This window comes from Mauremys reevesii, linkage group 7, assembly GCF_016161935.1.
Source record: "Mauremys reevesii isolate NIE-2019 linkage group 7, ASM1616193v1, whole genome shotgun sequence".
NCBI classification, from domain to species: domain Eukaryota; kingdom Metazoa; phylum Chordata; order Testudines; family Geoemydidae; genus Mauremys; species Mauremys reevesii.
In genome coordinates, this window is record NC_052629.1 from 84,669,298 (window position 1) to 84,680,831 (window position 11,534).

The following is an 11,534-nucleotide window of genomic DNA, read 5'->3' on the forward strand; positions in this document are numbered from 1 at the left end:
CTCCTCTTATCCCAGGACTGCTTACTTTGCTTAAGAGCCTTTGGTGTGGGATCTTCTCCAAGGCTTTCTGAAAGTCCAAGTACACTATACCCACTGATCACCCTTGTCCACTTTTGTTGATCCCCTCAAAGAATTCTAATAAACTGGTGAGGCTTGATTTCCCTATATCATGGGAGGCGTGTGAATCGCTGGGAGCCTAGCTCCCAGCCCTGCCCCTTCTACCCAAAGCCCTGCCCCTTCCACACACCCCTACCAGTGCACAGAGCCCCCCACTGTGGCTGCTGGCCCCCACTCCAGGCTAGCACCCACAGTCTGGAGCTCTGGGAGTCAGGCAGCACAGCCCCATCCCTGGAGGGTGGGTGGCACAGCCCAAGCCCCAGCTCCGACACAGCCCATGGGAAGAGCTGATTTGCAGAGCATGAAGCAGGAGGGGGACTGGGGATGGAGCATGGGCGGGGCCACACCTGGCTGTTTGGGGAGGCACAGCGTATGATAGCTTCTTCCCTTTACAAAAGCTGTGTTGACTTTTCACCAACATATTGTGTTCATCTAGTGTCTGATTGTTGTGTTCTTTACTATAGTTACAACAAATCTGCCTGGCACTGAAGTTAGGATTACCTGTCTGCAATTGCCAGGATCCCCTCTCAAACCATTTTTAAAAATTGGCATCACATTAGCTCTCCTCTGGTCACATGTACAGAAGCAGATTTAAGCTGTAGGTTACCTACCACAGTTAGTAGTTCTGCAATTTCATATTTGAGTTCCTTCAGAATTCTTAAGTGAATACCATCTAGTCCTGGTGACTTTTTACTGTTTATCAGTTTGTTCCAAAACCTCTTCTACTGCCCACAATTCCTCAGATTTGTTACCTAAAAAGAATGGCTTGGATGTGGGAATCTCTCTCACATCACCTGCTGTGAAGACTGATGCAAAGATTTCATTTAGCTTCTCTGCAACGGCCTTGTCTTCCTTGAGTACGCCTTTAGCACCTCAAGTGTCCAATAGCCCTGCTGATTGTTTGGCAGGCATCTTGCGTCTGATGTACTTTAAAACATTTTGCTGTTATGTTTTGTGTCTTTTGCTAGTTCCTCTTCACGTTCTTTTGTAACATGCCCAATTATACTTTTACATTTGACTTGCCAGAGTTCATGCTCCTTTCTATTTTCCTCAATAGGATTTGACTTCCAATTTTTAAAGAATGCCTTTTGGCTCTAATCCCCTCTTTTATTCTGTTGTTTAGTTACAGTGCCTTTTTTTTCCTTTTTTTTTTGAGGTATACATTTAGGTTGAGCCTCTATTATGGTGTTTTTAAATAGTTTCCATACAGCTTGCAGGCACTTTACCCTTGTGACTATTCCTTTTAATTTCCACGTGACTCATTTGCTCATTTTTATGCCGTTCCCCTTTTGAAGTGAAATGCTAGGGGGATGGGTTTCTTTAGTATTTTCCCCCTACAAGACTGTTTAAATTTATTAGATTACGATTACCAAGCAGTTCAGCTATATTTACCTCTTTGACTAGAGCCTGTTCTGAATGTAGGGCTAAATCAAGAATTACCTCTCTCCTGGGGCTTCCAGGACAAGAAGCAGTCATTAACAGTATCTAGAACTTTTCTCTCTGCATCTCCTCCTAAGATGACATCTATGCAGTCAACAGGGGAATAGTTGAAATCTCCCATTTTATTGTTTTCTTTGTAAACATATTGAAATGCTCTAGGTTAAGCAGAGCGGTGTCCCATACTGTAGTGGACAAGATGGTGGTCAACTGTTCCTCCTGGGACAGAGGATCTGGAAATTCTGTGAACATCTAGTGGTCCAGAGGCTGGCCTCTGCAGGATGATGCTAGGAGTACTCAGGGGGTGGACTATGCCTATCGCTAACCTGCATAAGGGGAGCAGCGACTCCATTGACTGAGGGTATGTCTACACTGGAAAAGTTACAGCACCACTCAGAAAGCACAGAAGGGAAATCTCTGTTGTGTGTTCACACTGTCAGCTGCCTGTGCAATAGCGTGTTCACACTTGCGGTGATATTCAGAGAGGTGCATTCTGGGCAGCTATCCCACAGAGCATCTCTTTCTCTTCTGCTGCTCAGACGGGAAGGCAGAGGGGGTCGTGAGGTATCCTGGGTCCTGTCCCAATAACCCGTGATGTATTTCTTCACATCCCAGAAATCCCTGTGCTTCCATCTGCATTTGGCGCCATCTTTCAACTGTTTGTGTACTGCACACTCTGCCTCTTCGGCCTGCAGGAATGGATCCCAAACTGTTGGCCAGTATGCTGCTCACTCTGACTGAGACGTCATGAGTGGCAGTGGAGTTATTCCTTAAACTACAAAGGCAAGAGGAGTGCTACACTGATCTTGCCACGCGTAGTAGCCAGGGGTGAGCTGGAGCCGGTTCGCACGAACCGGTTGTTAAATTTAGAAGCCGTTTTAGAATCGCTTGTTAACTGGCTTCCCTGCGAGGGAAGCTTTGATGGGCTCTGGCTGGGAAGGGTGTAATTCCTCCTCCCGGCCACCAGGGGGAACCGTGCTGCACTGCGGGAGGTATGTGAGCTGCCTCCTGGCCCTGTTGCTGCTGCTGGACCTCGGACCTCTGGGCCTGGGGCTCCTGCTGCTGCCAGGTGGGTCCCCGGCTGCCTCCTGCTGCTTGGGCTGCTCCCAGCCGCTCTCCCGTGTGAGTGTCTGCACCCCCCCGCCACAGCCAGCCCCTGTCACCCTGCCCCCAGCCCCCTGTCTGCACCCCCTGCCACTCCCCATTGCACCCCCTGCCCGCAGCCAGCCCCTGTCTGCACCCCCTGCCCTGCCACCCCCCATTGTACCCCCTGCCCGCAGCCAGCCCCTGCCGCACCTCCTGCCCTGCCACCCCCCTGCCCACAGCCACCCCCATTGCACCCCCTGCCTGCACCCAGCCCCTGTCTGCACCCCTGCCTGCACCCAGCCCCTGCCGCACCTCCTGCCCTGCCACCCCTGCCCACAGCCACCCCATTGCACCCCTGCCTGCAGCCAGCCCGTCTGCACCCCTGCCTGCAGCCAGCCCCTGCCGCACCTCCTGCCCTGCCACCCCTGCCCACAGCCACCCCATTGCACCCCTGCCTGCAGCCAGCCCCTGCCGCACCTCCTGCCCAGCCACCCCATTGCACCCCTGCCCTGCCTCCATTTCACCCCTGCCTGCAGCCAGCCCCTGCCGCACCTCCTGCCCTGCCACCCCTGCCCACAGCCACCCCCATTGCACCCCTGCCCCCGCCCGCAGCCCCTGCCTGCAGCCACCTCCTGCTCCCAGCCGCTCTCCTGTGTGAGTGTCTGCACCCCGCTCTCCTGCCTGCACCCCTGCCGCAGCCAGCCCCTGTCACCCTGCCCCCAGCCCCTGTCTGCACCCCTGCCACCCCCATTGCACCCCTGCCCGTAGCCAGCCCCTGTCTGCACCCCAGCCCTGCCACCCTCCCTGCCCACAGCCAGCCCGTCTGCACCCCTGCCCTGCCACCCCCATTGCACCCCTGCCCGCAGCCAGCCCCTGTCTGCACCCCTGCCCTGCCACCCTCCCTGCCCGCAACCAGTCCCTGTCTGCACCCCTGCCCTGCCACCCCCATTGCACACCCTGCCTGCAGCCAGCCCTGCCGCACCTCCTGCCCTGCCACCCCTGCCCACAGCCACCCCCATTGCACCCCCTGCCTGCAGCCAGCCCCTGTCTGCACCCCATGCCCTGCCACCCCCCATTGCACCCCCTGCCCGCAGCCAGCCCCTGTCTGCACCCCCTGCCCTGCTACCCTCCCCTGCCCGCAGCCAGCCCGTCTGCACCCCCTGACCTGCCACCCACCATTGCACCCCCTGCCTGCAGCCAGCCCCTGCCGCACCTCCTGCCCTGCCACCCCCCTGCCCACAGCCACCCCCCATTGCACCCCTGGCCCCCGCCCACAGTCCCTGCCCGCAGCCACCTCCTGCTCCCAGCCGCTCTCCCTGTGTGAGTGTCTGCACCCCTGCTCCCCGCCCACAGCTGCCCCTGCCACCCTCCGCCACCCACAGCCTCTGCCCCCTGCCCCCAGCCAGCCCGTCTGCACCCCTGGCCAGAGCCAGCCCCTGCCATCCGTCCTGCCACAGCTCCTGCCACAGCCCCTGCCCCTGCCCCAGCCCCTGCCACCCTCCTGCCACAGCCCCTGCCACCCTCCCCGCCGGCAGCCAGCCCTTGCCACCCCCCTGCCATCTGTCCTGCCCACAGCCAGCCCCTCCCTGCCCTCCCCTGCCCAGAGCCACCCCTGCCTGCATCCCCTGCCCACAGCCAGCCCCTGCCATCCGTCCTTCCACAGCCCCTGCCATCCCTCCTGCCCCCTGCCACCCCCTTGCCCCCAGCCACAGTCCCTGCCTGCAGCCAACCCCTGCCACCCCGCAGCCCCTGTCCGCAGTCAGCCCCTGCCCACAGCCCTGCCATCCCCGACCCCTGCCACAGCCCCTTTTCCCCGCCACAGCCTATCTGCACCACCTGCCCACAGCCAGCCCCTGTCTGCACCACCTGCCCACAGCCAGCTCCTGTTGCAGCCAGCCCATGTCACACTCCCTGCCTCCAGCTAGCCCTGCCCCACGCCCGTGTCTGCAGCCAGCCCCATGTCCACTGGTGCCCTGCAGTTTCCAGGGCACTAACCCTGCACACCTGTTTCAATGAGGGGGGGGCAGGGAGCAGCTGGGACCCCCACATGTGCACACCCTAGGGTGACCAGACAGCAAGTGTGAAAAATCGGGACGGGGTGAGGGGTAATAGGAGCCTATATAAGAAAAAGACCCAAAAATTGAGACTGTCCCTATAAAATTGGGACATCTGGTCACCCTAGCACACCCCCAGGGAGTGGCGGGGACCCACACATGTGAAATGGAGCTCATTTCTATTTCAGGCCCATCTTTTTAAAAAAGAACTTTAGGTAGGGTTAACATACATCTGTATTTTCACAGAGATGCCAGGCTTTTTGGTTCTTAAATCGCTGTCTGGGTGGTAAATTTTAAAAATTCCTCCCGGGAAAATACAGACGTATGGTAACCCTATTGGTACAAAAAATACATACTGTGGCACATCCCTTAAATCAGAACTTTTTATAGGGAACCGGTTGTTAAGATTTTAGCAGCTCATCACTGGTAGTAGCTATGACACAAGATTGCTTGTGGCATTCCTGGAAGTGCTGACCACAGTGGAACGCCACATTTGGGCTCGGGAAACAAGCACTGAGTGGTGGGATTATATCGTCATGCATGTCTGGGATAATGAGCTGTTGCTGCAGAACTTTCGCATGAGGAAAGCCACATTCCTGGGACTGTGTGATGAGCTCAGCCCAGCCCTTCATCGCAAGGTCACGAGAATGAGAGCTGCCCTGCCACTGGAGAAGCACGTGGCTATTGCACTGTGGAAGCTGGCTACTCCAGACTGCTACCAATAGGTCACTAACCAGTTCGGAGTGGGGAAGTCAACCGTTGGACTCGTGTTGACAGAAGTGTGCAGTCATTAATAGCATCCTGCTCCAAAAGACCAGGACTCTGGGCTATGTGCATGACATTGTGGATGGCTTTGCACAAATGGACTTCCCTAACTGCGGAGGGGCAATGGCACAAATATTCCAATTCTGGCACCAGACCACCTAGCCATCAAGTACATTAATCGCAAGGGGTATTTCTCTATGGTTCTCCAGGCACTTGTGGATCGCTATGGGCATTTCACAGATATTAGCGCAGGCTGGTCCGGAAAGGTGCATGATGCAGGCATCTTTCAGAACACTGGACTGTTCAGGAAGCTGGAAGCAGGGACTTTCTTCCTCAACCAGAACATCACTCTAGGGGAAGTCAAAATGCCTCCTGCGATTGTGGGAGACTCCATCTCTCCCTTAATGCCATGGCTTATGTAGCGATACACGGAGAAACTTGACAGCAACAAGGAGCAGTTCAACAGGCTGAGCAAGTGCAGAATGACTGTTGAGTGTGCTTTTGGCCATTTAAAGGCCCACTGGTGCTGCCTATATGAGAAGCTGGACATGGCCAATGCCAATATTCCTATACTTATAGCCATGTGCTGTAAGCTCCATAATATTTGTGAAGGAACGGGTAAAAGCTTCACTTAAGGCTGGAGCACTGAGGCTCAGCACCTGGAGGTTGAACTTAAACAGCCAGAGACCAGGTCTATTAGAGGGGCATAGTGCAGGGCCATAATGATCAATTTTTAAAGGATGCCTTTTGGCTCTTAACCTCTTTTATTCTGTTGTTTAGTTATGGTGCCTTTTTGGTGGAGCTCTTACTTTTTTTATTTGAGATATACATTTTGTTTAAGGTTTAAGATGTGTCTGAGGCTTTGCAGGGCTCTGTTTACTTTTAATAGAATAAAGATTGTTTTTTAATAAAAGAATTGTGTTAGTTTGAAAGCAAACAACTAGAGGAGAGAGAACCAAAAAACCCACATCAGTACTGAGGGGTCTGGGAGGAGGTGGGGGATCCAGGGATCATATCCAACCTTCTCCTTTAGAGTACAGTGCAGTGGGTACTGTACTTCAGCAGGACTAAACTGCAGAGGGATGGGTGTTGAGTGCAGTGTGTACTGAGACAGCAGAGGAGTGGAATGCCACCCATACAGACTGGACCTAAGAGGTTGATAAGAATATGTTGGTGGTGTCTGGGGGGTACAGGGGAAAGTTTTGTGACATCACAGAGCTGCTCGATTTGCAGTGGTAGTAGCGGCTGGCATGTCCGCTTGGTACTCCATAACATTTAAGAACCATTCCACATTCTCCTTTCAGTCCCTCTTCTTCCTGTCCTGCCACTCCTTCAATTCTCATTTTTTGGCCGCAGCGTACATAACCTCACGCAGAAAGTCCATAGTTCTTTCTAATTCTGCGCAGCCATTCAGCCAGCAACAACAAAGAAGGAGGCTGGGCTCCCAATGTCATCTCTGTGAAGCCAAAACGCAACATTTTACAGAAGCAGTATTGTTTGCAACACAGAATAGATTCAGTGATTTAAAACACAGCCAGTACTCATACACCTGTCACCAACTGGCTGACCCAAGGCAAGCACACATGAGCCACGACATCCCCAAAATGGTGAGTAGCTGCAGGGGAAATCAGTGTTCATGGACCCTACTGTATACTGGGCATGTGGCTCTTAGGGAGAGCCAGCACTGTGTGTGTGGGCGGAGGGGGGGAGGGGAAGAGGCGGGTGCTGATAATCATTCCTGTCCCCACATTTTCTGCAGGCTGTGTTCATTATGGAAGCTATCTTGCTACTGAAGGTGAGCAGGAAAATCAAGGGAGGGTCTTCTCCAAGACTGCAGCTTCTACTATGGCCCTTATGCAGCTTGCCTGTGTGCAGTACTGGTCCCATCCCTCTCCGCCCCCATGATGGCACAGGAAAGTTACTGTTAATGGGACAAGAAACAAAGCAGCTCTGCCAAAGAACCTGCAGCAGCAGATTGCCCAGTAGCTCCATGAGAGTTTCCTGGAGATCTTGGAGGCAGCTTCCCGTGAAGTGAAGGAGTCAATCAACACCTTGTTCTGCCACTCAGATTAGGCATGTTGTGGTATGTGCATCATACAGACCAGGGCCAGCTCGAGGTTTTTTGCTACCCCAAGCAAAAAAACCACCACTGACACACACACACACACAAAAACACGCACCCCTCCAAGAACACAACTGCCAAAGCAAAAAAAAAAAATGCCCTGAAATTGTGCCACCCCAAGCACATGCTTGGTTTGTTGGTGCCTAGAGTTGGCCCTGATACAGACACAAGTCTGCTACCTGCAACCCTCCTGCTCCCAACAACTTGTTTCAGCAATTCCCAAAAATCAAATCCACGTACCAGGGGCTTCTTCTCCTGTTTGCACTTTGCTAAGATCCAACAGTTGTGACTGGCTAGCCTCCTCTGGGGTGGAAAAGAGTTCCTGGCTGCATACATCTGACCTCTGATTTGTCCTCTCCCCCTCCACATCATCATCCAAAATTGCCTCATCCTGGCTTGGTCCATTCTCAACTGGCACACAATCTACTAAAGTATTCACAGTGGCCTTCGGAGTGGAGGTGGGGTTGCCCCCGCGTATCCTGTCCAACTCTTTGTAGAGCCGGCAGCTCGTAGGCATAGCACCAGAGCGGCAGTTTGCCTTCCGCACCTTGTGGTAGGCATTCTGCAGCTCCTTTACTTTGACCCTACACTGCAGTGTGTCCTGGTCATGGCCCCTTTCCATCATGCATTGTGAAATCTGTCCTTAGGTATCATAATTCCTATGGCTGAAGTGCAGCCAGGACTGGACAGCCTCCTCTCTCCCAATGCTGATGAGGTCCAGCAGCTTGGTATTGCTCCAAGCGGGGCGGGGGGGAGTCACCTGCTGTATGGAGCAGGCATGGCCACCTGGAAAGATGCACTGAGACCACTGCACACATCACAGAATAAACAGGAAGGTGACTTTCAAAATTCCAAAGGAATTTATGGGGTGGGGCTGATGGTTGGTCACCTGAGGGCAGGGCAGTAGAGTTCAAACTGATGACCAGAGAGGTGAGAACAGGCATTGTGGGACACCTCCTGGAAGCCACTCGCAGTGCTGTAATCGACCAGTGTCTACATTGGCACCACAGTGCTGTAGCCCCAGCACTGAAAGCTGTACGCCTCTCCTTGGGGTGATTTTTAAAGCATTACAACTGTGCAGTTTCTGCACACTAAGTGGCTTGGCAGCGTGTACACCTTGGGAGTTACAATGCAGAAAGCTGCTCTACTACGCAGAAACTTACCAATGTAGACAAGGCCTGAGAGAAGTGCACTTGTGTCTGTGAAGTCAGAGATCGGATTCCTTCCAGGCATGGACAAAGCTTCCTCACCGTAAGGGCAGCTGGTAGCAAGGTACCTCATGATCCTGCCTTGCCTCAGGAAGCAGCCCAGATCCAAACAGCTGTACTTTGAGTTACTGGAACATAATGCAACTGACAGTAGACCCTGTTCATGAGTAATAGCACTTGTGTCTTGTTCCACTGAAGTAGGAGAATGCACACGAGTAACAGCTTGTTTGGATGGATGGAAATTTTAAATGCTGTTACTGCCTCCCTGTCACAGTTTAGTATGGTCAGTAGCCATACATTTTTCTATGTCCCGTTCACCCTACTGTATAGTGTTAAAATATTGAGCTAGTCTCTATTTCAGGTGGGATCATTTGCAGTTACCTGAACTAGAATGTAATCAATTGAAAGGGTTTCTTTTTCTAATAGACTATTGAGGAGAAGGGTAAGGCAAAGTACATTTGTAAAACACTTAAAAATCTCTTGGGATTTGTTTTAGACATTTGTTTCTAATTTAACTAGATGTAGGGGTCCCTGCTTTATTGCTTAGTATTTGAATAGCAAAATGTAAAGGGAAAGAAAAAAGTGATAGCTTACCACTACAATTTAAAAAACAAAAAAACCCTGTTCATTCCAATAAAGAGCAATCAACTTCTTTTGTTGGGGGTGGGAGAGAAGGAAGAGATCAAGCTGATTCTTCATTAAGGAGAAAGCAAGTTATGGAAATTAACTTCACCAAAACTATTATGGAATGAATTACAAGAGCCCACCTAAAAGATGGTTGAGAATCAACTGCCCACAGCCATGAAGGCAACCCAAGATATGAAAAGAATATTTTGTAAATGCACAAATAAAACCCACCATATACTATTTGTGGTGTGTGTAAGTCTATTAATCATATCTGTTACTTAAAATATATGCACTTTAGTCTGAAATCCCAGTTCTCCAGTTATGCCTCCCTATTTGTACCTTTTTGGTACATTTGCTTAAGGGTACCTATAGCCTTGCAGCAGCAACTCTCCAGCACAGTGCCTCCCACTGGTCATCCTGGGAATTAGCTCTAGCTCCAGAGCACCCTCTGCTGGCTAATGTCCTGCTTGTCCCAGATCCCTGTGCCCCTTTACCTGGGGTGCTGCCCCCTGGCAGCACCCCCACTCTCTAGGTCTCCTCACCCAGGGGAGACCCCAAACCCTCTATCCCCACCTTGGCTCAATCTATGGTTACCTCCAGTCACCATCTAGCCCCCACTCACTGGGGCAGACTGCAGTGTATAAGCCATTCATCACTGGCAAAGGGGGGGTTGGACCTGCTGCCTTTGCCTAACCCCTGGGCTGCAACCTCTGCAACCCCAGTACCTTGTTTGGCTTTGCACAGGGCCTGCAGCCTGGGTAGTTGCCAAGCAGGAGCTCCTCTTGCCTTTCCCCAGGCCTGCTTTGTTGCCTGCACCCTCAGCTCCCAAGCAGCTAGGTCCTTTTCCCTCAAACGAGAGAGAGAGAGTCTACCTACTGGCTCATAGCCCTTTTATCAGGGCCAGCTGAGGTCTGATTGGGGCATGGGCCAGCTGTGTCTGCTTTCCCAGTCAGCCTAGCTTTTAGCTTGCAGCCCCAGCCCTCTCTCTGGGCTGGCTGTAACCCTTTCCAGATCAGAGAGTGGGTGACCATGCCACTACAGCACTTCAGGCAGCAGCATCTACTAAATTAGGAGAAAGAGTATGGTGACAGGCACATTAGAAGTATCTAGATATGCATTTATGTCAACAGGAGGCAGGCCAAGCAAAGTGTTTAACTCCACAGAAGCTCAAGGAGCTAATGCATACAGTTCTAATAGACCTAAAGGGAAGATGCACTTTGTGTGAGATATACACCAAAGAGGAAGCGTGGTGTGATACAACTCTTGCCAGCTTGATACTAGGATATACCCAGCTGGCAAAGCCTCAAGAGATGCAAGTCTTCCCCAAACTGTCATTTAATGTTTTGGGATACTAGGCCATCCTGTACTGATATCATTCAGTAAAGCATTTGTAAAATGCTTTAAGGTTGAATTTAGCTATTCCTCAATATGCCATATAAGATACCTACCACCAAGTCCGTATGCACCAGAGTCAGAAGAGACAATGTCTAAAAGTGGCTTCAGGAAACAATGAGCTTCTCTATATTTATGCAGTCATGACTGAAGTACATCATCATCTGCACACCTTCCAGAGAAAGTAGTGCAATGTAGCCAGCTATCAGAGTGGTAATCTCCCCTCCCATTTCTAGCCCTTAAAAAAAAAAAAAAAACCACCACATCACCCACTACACTCAAGATGGAAGCAGTGGCACTTGTTTGTAGAATTGCTGTCATTTGCCCTTAAATGTATCTTGCCTTTCTTGGCTTGTTAGCAGGTGTGGCTTAGGAGAAAATTTCCATTTAAGAGGTGGCAACATATAGGGAATTTTTGTTTTGTTTTTAAGAGTGGTAGTTGTTTGAAGCTATTCAGAGTTTAAGAACATTAGAATAAATCCAAGAGCCACAGATAAGTGAGCATAAAACAGCTAAAGTGAACACAGGTTAATGAAATTTATCACCAGCTCTGCAGTTTCATATTGCTATCACTTCTACATAGAGTGCATATAAGTAGAACTTGGAAAAGTGTTCATGTGTTACTCTACCCTACTAATGCCCATCCCCTGTATTTTAAAGAACAGTCTCTGTATTTTAATGTTAAAATTAAAAAGTGGTACTAAGCTGTATCACCACTTTTTTCCT

General features: G+C 51.3%; 1 protein-coding gene across 1 annotated transcript in view; it reads right to left on the reverse strand.

Moving 5' to 3' along the window:
* Positions 1-10,160, reverse strand: part of PFKFB4 (6-phosphofructo-2-kinase/fructose-2,6-biphosphatase 4) — a 128,042-nt gene extending 117,882 nt beyond the window's left edge. Inside the window, exon 1 of the mRNA XM_039547964.1 lies at positions 10,142-10,160. The gene's annotated coding sequence lies outside the window, so the exon portion shown is untranslated. The remainder of the gene's footprint in view (positions 1-10,141) is intronic.
* Between the last annotated feature and the right edge of the window lie 1,374 nt (positions 10,161-11,534).